The following is a 6,866-nucleotide window of genomic DNA, read 5'->3' on the forward strand; positions in this document are numbered from 1 at the left end:
TCTACACCTGAGATTCTCTCTTCTATCTCTTGTATTCTGTTGGTGATGACTCCATCTATGACTCCTGATCTCTTTCCTAGGTTTTCTAACTCCAGGGCTATCTCCCTTTGTGATTTCTTTATTGTTTCCAGTTCCATTTTTAGATCCAGGATGGTTTTGTTCATTTCCTTTGCCTGTTTGATTGTGTTTTCCTGTAAATCTTTAAGGGGTTTTTCTGTTTCCTCTTTAAGGGCTTCTACTTGTTTACCTGTGTTCTCCTGTATTTCTTTAAGGGAGTTATTTATGTCCTTCTTAAAGTCCTCTATCATCATCATAAGTGTTTTTAGATCTGAATCTTGCTTCTCTAATGTGATGGTGTGTCTAGGACTTGCTATGGTGGGAGAATTGGGTTCTGATGATGCCAAGTAACCTTGGTTTCTGTTGCTTATGTTCTTTAGGCTTGCCTCCCTCCATCTGGTTATCTCTAGTGCTACCTGCCTGGCTTTATCTGACTGGACCTCACCCTTCCTGTGATCCTGGTTGTGTCAGAACTCCTCAGAGTCCAGCTGCCTCTGGGACCCTGAGATCCTGGTGTGACCAAGCTCCTGGGATCCTGGGATCCTGAGCATGTTAGAGCACTGGGGAATGGAGCTGCCTCTGGGACCCTGAGATCCTGGTGTGACCAAGCTCCTGGGATCCTGGGATCCTGGGCTTGTTAGAGCACTGGGGAGTGGAGCTGCCTCTGGGGAGTGGAACTGCCTCTGGGTACTGTGGGACTGGCTGCAGAGTCTGCTCAGGGCACCCGTCCAGACAGACTGGGAGGAACCCGTGCCACTGGTCTGGCAGAGTCCTGCATGCCTGGGTCCCACTGGTCTCAGTTACTTCTAGTATTGGGACAGATGTGTCTTCTTCGCCTCTGATCCTGTCTGCTTTTGGTTATTTGAGACGAGGTCTCTTTATGTAGCTCTGGCTGAGGTGGAACTCACTGTGTAGACCAGGCTGGCCTTGAACTCATAAACATTTGCCAACCTCTGCCTCCCGGTGCTGTGGTTAAAGGCATGTGCTACAGTGCCTAGCATTTTAATTTTGTCTTATGTGGTTGTTGAACATTGATTTTGCATCATGATAAAATCGAAAAAAATCTTGTTACTGCATATCAGAGACTATCGGTTTACACAAGCCCTGGTCTTTCCTGGGTCTGGAGACTTGTTTGTCCACCTGACTGCTTGGCAGATCTTCAGAAGTCTCCAGTCCATATTGCAGACGAGATTAGGTGAACTTGGATGTTGTGAGTTTCAGCTGATAGTCCAGTTTAAAGCAACATGAAATAAGGAAAGTTTACCCTCATTTTCAGGATGTTTTTGTTGTGGATTGGTTTGATTCTGGCTTAATGATAAAATTCAAGGCCGTTCTTCCCAGTTTTCTGCCACAGCAACTTGGATATGCTTTGTCCTCTAAGCCCCAGCACGGGTGCGAGGTGGTGCCCAGTTCCTGATATCACTGCTACACAAGATGGCAACTCAGGAGTTGGGGGCACTTTCTTTCCTCTGTTTATGCTTTGTATGACAGTTCACACCATTTTCTCAGAAATCTTTCAGCAGAGTTCCACTTAAATCCCATGTTGTATAATTCCATCAGGCCAGCTCCAGACCATCCCGAGCAGAACCTGTGAGAGGCTGGTAAGCAATATTTGAGCCAGAGCTGTGGCACATGCCTGTGATACAAGAATACTCCAGACATGGAGGCAGGAGAATTGCAAGTTCACAGCCCACCTGGGCTAGGGTGAACTCAAGGCAACATAGAGAGAGTGCTCCTGGCTCCAAAAGGAAGAAAAAAAGGATAAAAGAAGGCTGAGACTATAGCTTAGTGCTAGGTAGAACACTTGTAGCATAGACAAAGCCCTAGACCCATTTCTTGTACTGAAAACAAATTAAAAAACTCAAAAAAAAATTTTTTTTTGAGACAGGGTTTCTCTGTATAGCTCTGGCTGTCCTGGAACTCACTTTGTAGACCAGGCTGGCCTCGAACAAAGAAATCCACCTGCCTCTGCCTCCAGAATGCTGGGATTAAAGGCATGTGCCACCACGCCCGGCCGGATGTTTGTGTTTTAAGTATTTATATGAGTGTTGTTTTCCAGTCCTAGATATGCTTAGAAATGGAACTACTAGGTCATCTACGAACTCTTTGTTTAACCATTTTAGGACTTACCAGACTATTTCCCAAAGTGTGCCATTTTAAATGCACCAATAATGAATGGCGCTTATGCTTTCTCCGTATCCCTTTTAACTCTTTTTTCACCATTTTTTTTTTAAAAGAAATTAGAGTTGTCTTAGTGAATAGGAAGTGTAATCTCAGTGTGAAGTATTGTCTTAGGCTTCCATTGCTGCATTGAAACATCATGACCAAAAGCAAGTTGGGGAAGAAAGGGTTTATTCGGCTTATAATTCCACATTGTTGTTCATCACTGAAGGAAGTCAGGACAGGAACTCACACAGGGCAGGAACCTGGAGGCAGGAGCTGATGCAGAGGCCATGGAGGGGTGCTGCTTTCTGCCTTGCTCCATATGGCTTGCTTAGACTGTTTTTCTTATAGAACACAGGACCCCCAACACACTCACAATGGGGTCAAGCCCTCCCCCACCAATTGAAAAAAATGCCTTATAAAACTGGATCTCATAGGAAAAAAATTATATTTTAAATTATCACTATAATATGTGGGTGAGTGTTTTGCCTACGTGTATGTCTGTGTATCATGTGTGTGCCTGGTGTCAGGCAAAATTCAGAAGAATGCTTTGGATCTGAGAACTTATGTTAAGATGGCTGTTCACCACTGTGTAGATTGCTGGGAGCCAAACCAGGTCTTCTGCGACAGCAGCCAGGATAACCACTGCGCTGTTTCTTCGGCACATATTGTTATTTTATTTGTCTTTTTATTGTTGAATTGTGGGAGTTCCTTATACTGGATACCAAACCTTTACCAAATCTATGATTTATTAATATGTTCTTCTGATTCTATGTGTTGCTTCTATTCTCTTGATATCCTCCTTTGTTGTACAAACATTCATTATTAATTTTAATAAAGTTCAATTTGTAGTTTTTCTTTGGGAGTTTGTAGTTTTTCCTTTTCTTTTGCCCTCCCCCACCTCTCCCTTCTCTTTCTCTCCTTTTTCCCTTCATGTTTTAGTTTGACTCACCATCTGAGGGGACATAGGTCATCATCATAGAAAAGGCATCTGAATAGAGCATGGGGGGACTGGCCACACTGTCTGCAGTCTCAGAGAGAGGGAGTATCTATTGGGGACCACATTCTATGGGGTGCTGCCACCCATCTTCCAGATGGAAATGCCCACAAAAGACACAGTGCAATCAAGTTGACAGTGAAAATTAACTGTTGCCCTTGTTAGTTTGGACACCTGAACTCATCACAGTTAAACCATGATTCACCACTCCTCCTCAAAAGTTTATGACCATCTCATAATACAAAATGCATTTCACTCATCTGTAAAAGTTTCCAAAGTATTAACAATTCCATAGTCTCTTCTGAAATTCAAAGAAATGCCTTAATTATGAGACTATAAAATAAAATAAAAACAAGTTACACACTTCCAATACACAGAGGCACAGTATAAACCTCCCTAAGAAAAGATTAGGCCGAAGAAAAACAAAACCCAATAGAACAAGCACAGTGCCTGGAGCTGGGATGGGAACCTGTGGGCTCCAGGGACCTTGGGTGGCCCTGTTTGTGTGCTCTGCTGTGGGTAGCACATAGCTTGTTTCCCTGGTTGGTACCATCCTGCCTGTGGCTTTACTCAGCAGGTGTAGCAATCTAGCATCTCCAGCATCCTGCTTTCTCCCCTGCAAACTACTAGGTTTTGCTTGCTGTGCATTTAGTGACGGACCCCAGGAAAACATTTTCTAGACTGTTTCCCAAAGTGGGGATGCTCCGCAGCAGTCTCAGTTCCAGCCTGACCTTTCAGGTGGACCTGCCTTGAAACACCTTCCCTATTGTCCCACAGCAGAGCAGGTTTCTCTTCAGTGGTGTTAGTCTCTAACAGTTTCTCTATACCTGCCTTGTCTGTACCCTTAAACTCACAGCTCCTTTCAAGTAATACATATTTTTCTGCTTTCTCTCATTGTAGATATGACTAAGAGAAGTAAGTAGTAACTGTGCCACAGCCTGGATATTTGCTGTCTTAAACATTGCTTTCTCAGAACAATGTAGTTTGTTAATTTGAATCCAATCTCATTCAGATTTTTAGGACTGGGGGTGGGGGTGGGATGTAACCAAGTCTTTGCCAGAATGTAACAGGAAAGGGCATTAGCCCAGTTCCCCTGGACCAGACCTTGGTTGATTACATTGGCATGTTGGTCTTCTAGACTCCCATTAGACTGGCTCATTGGACTGTTTAGCATTCTTGGGTTTCTCAGCATATGGTGCCAACTCCTCCACACTCCTTTCCCAAGCCAGATCCTGAGACCAGTGGACAGCATAGCCAGGGTTTTTTCACAGCAGAAGCCCTTCTTCTCCATAGAAATTTTTTTGTGTATTGGTTACTTTGCTTGTTGCAGCGACAAATCAATTGACCGAAGCAGTGTAAGGAAGGGAGCTTTGTTCTGGCTTAAGTCTGAGGGAAAACATTTCATGACATGGAAGGTTTGCTAACTGGATGCTGGATGCTGTCACATAGTGTCAGCAGTTAGGAATCTGATACAAGCTGGGTGAGGGGAGTGTGTGCTACTTGAATGTGAGTGAGTGAGTGTGTGTGTGTGTTTTAGGCCAAGGTCTCCTGGAACACAGGCTGCATGTGAATTTTCTCTTAACCAAGAATGACCTTGGACTAGCTATTTCTACTTTGCACAGGCTGGCCTCGACCAGCGACTCTCACTCTGTTGGTGTTTGTGTGTCTGTGCCTGCGTGTGAATGTTCAGATGGCTATCACAAGTGTCTTCATAAGCTGCTCTCCACTGTGTTTCTGAGACACTGATCCCGGAACTTACTGATGCGGCTAGTTGGCTGGCCTCCTGTCTCGGTGTCCCCAGTCCTGGATTACAGACACCTGCTAGCTTTTCAACCTGGGCACAGGGATGAAACTCACCTTGGCATGGCAGGGATTTCGCTGACTGCACCACCTGCCCTGCCTCCCCTCCACCTTCTCAGTTTTAACTTTTCCTTTCCTTATTTTATCTTCCTGACATTCACTCTGCAAAGGCTGTGCAGCATACTGTACATAAACCTCTGGTGTACCATTAACACTTCCTACCTCTCTGGAAAAGCTCTCTTCAAGCAGAGTGGGGAAAGAGGCCAGCACCCTGGCCTCTGTGTAACACCCTGAGAATGCATTTGTATGTGAATTGCCTTGTCTGGGGTCAGACCCGGGTGAATAGCACATTGGGGTACACAATACACTCTTGAGGCTGTACCTTGCTTCCTTCTTGACAGTCAAGCATAATTGTTTATAAAACGTGTTACCCTTTCTGTATATGACTTCAAAGTTGGTCTCCTTTTATGTTGTTGATTCATTTCTGATCCATGTATGATCCATGTATGTGCTGTAGAAGTGTGAAGAAAAACAGGTAGGGAGCTAAGGAGGAAAGGTAGAAAGAAGTTCAGTTTCTATGCTTTGTCTAAATACACACTACAGATAAGAAAGAATAAGACTCTTTTCTTAGTTTGGAACTCGGGGCTCTTGGGAATTTATTGATGGGTTCTTAGAAGTGGGCACCAACCTGGAAACTGCATGTGAAATTTTCTGTGCTCTGTTTCTGGGTAGTAAGGAGATTTTTAATTTTAAAAGAATCTTACAGTGTTTTAGAATTATTACTAAGAAGAGATAAATGTAGGCTTGCTGGCAGGAAAAGGCAGCGGGTGTGTTGGCAGTTCATCTTTTCTCATTGGCTGTGTTCTGGGTATGTTGTGATTTTGGAGTAAACCTTCCTATCTGGTTCAAATGTTTTTGTTTTAGACTATTTATTTATCCCTGTAGGTCTAAGACTAGATAAGATCCCCTCCCCCCAAGTGCTACTCTTTGAAATGCCAAAACATTTTACTAGTGACAAAATAACAGATGACTAGCATTCCCCGACACTATTCCACACATCTAAAGTAAGCTCTGTGTGTGTGTGTGTGTGTGTGTGTGTGTGTGTGTGTGTGTACATAAGCCATAGTGGTACAAACCTGTGATCCTATTACTTGGGAGGCAGAGGTAGGAAGGAGCTCGAGATTGAGGCCAGTTCAGGCTGAGTAACGAGACTGTTTGGCTAACGCGCACAAAGACCTGAGTTTGGTTCCCAGCACCACATAAAACTGGTAGTCTTGGCACCTGCTGGTAATCCCAGCACTCAGGGAATAGAGAGGCAGGGGATCAGAAGTTCAAGGTGGGAGCTGGTGAGAAGGAAGACTCAGGGTTAATTCACTGGCCACTCTCCCAGAGGAGCCAGGTTCAGTTCCCATCACCCACATGGTGGCCTACAGCCATCTCTAAGTCCAGCCCCAGAGGAGTCCATGCCTATTTCTGGCTTCCTCGGGCACCAGCTGTGCTCACTGTACAGAGATCTACAGACAGGCAACAAAACACCCATACACATAAAATTAAAAATAATTTAAAAAAGAAGTTCAAAGTTACATAGTTTGACTCCAGCCTGGACTATATGAGACTCTATCTTAAAAAAAGAAAAAAAAAGTTAATAAAGTATTCGTGACTTTTAATTTTTGTAAAATACAGAATTGTAGGGCCAGGCATGGTGATGCAGACTTTTAATCCTAGGACTCTGGAAGCAGAGGCAGGCAGATCTCTATTCTGTTAGTTGCAGGTCTATATAGAGAGTTCTGGTTCAGTCAGGGCTACATAGTGAGAACCTTGTTTGTTTGTTTGTTATAAAGAGGCTATT

Source organism: Mus caroli, chromosome 11 (genome assembly GCF_900094665.2).
Source record: "Mus caroli chromosome 11, CAROLI_EIJ_v1.1, whole genome shotgun sequence".
Taxonomy (NCBI): Eukaryota; Metazoa; Chordata; class Mammalia; order Rodentia; family Muridae; genus Mus; species Mus caroli.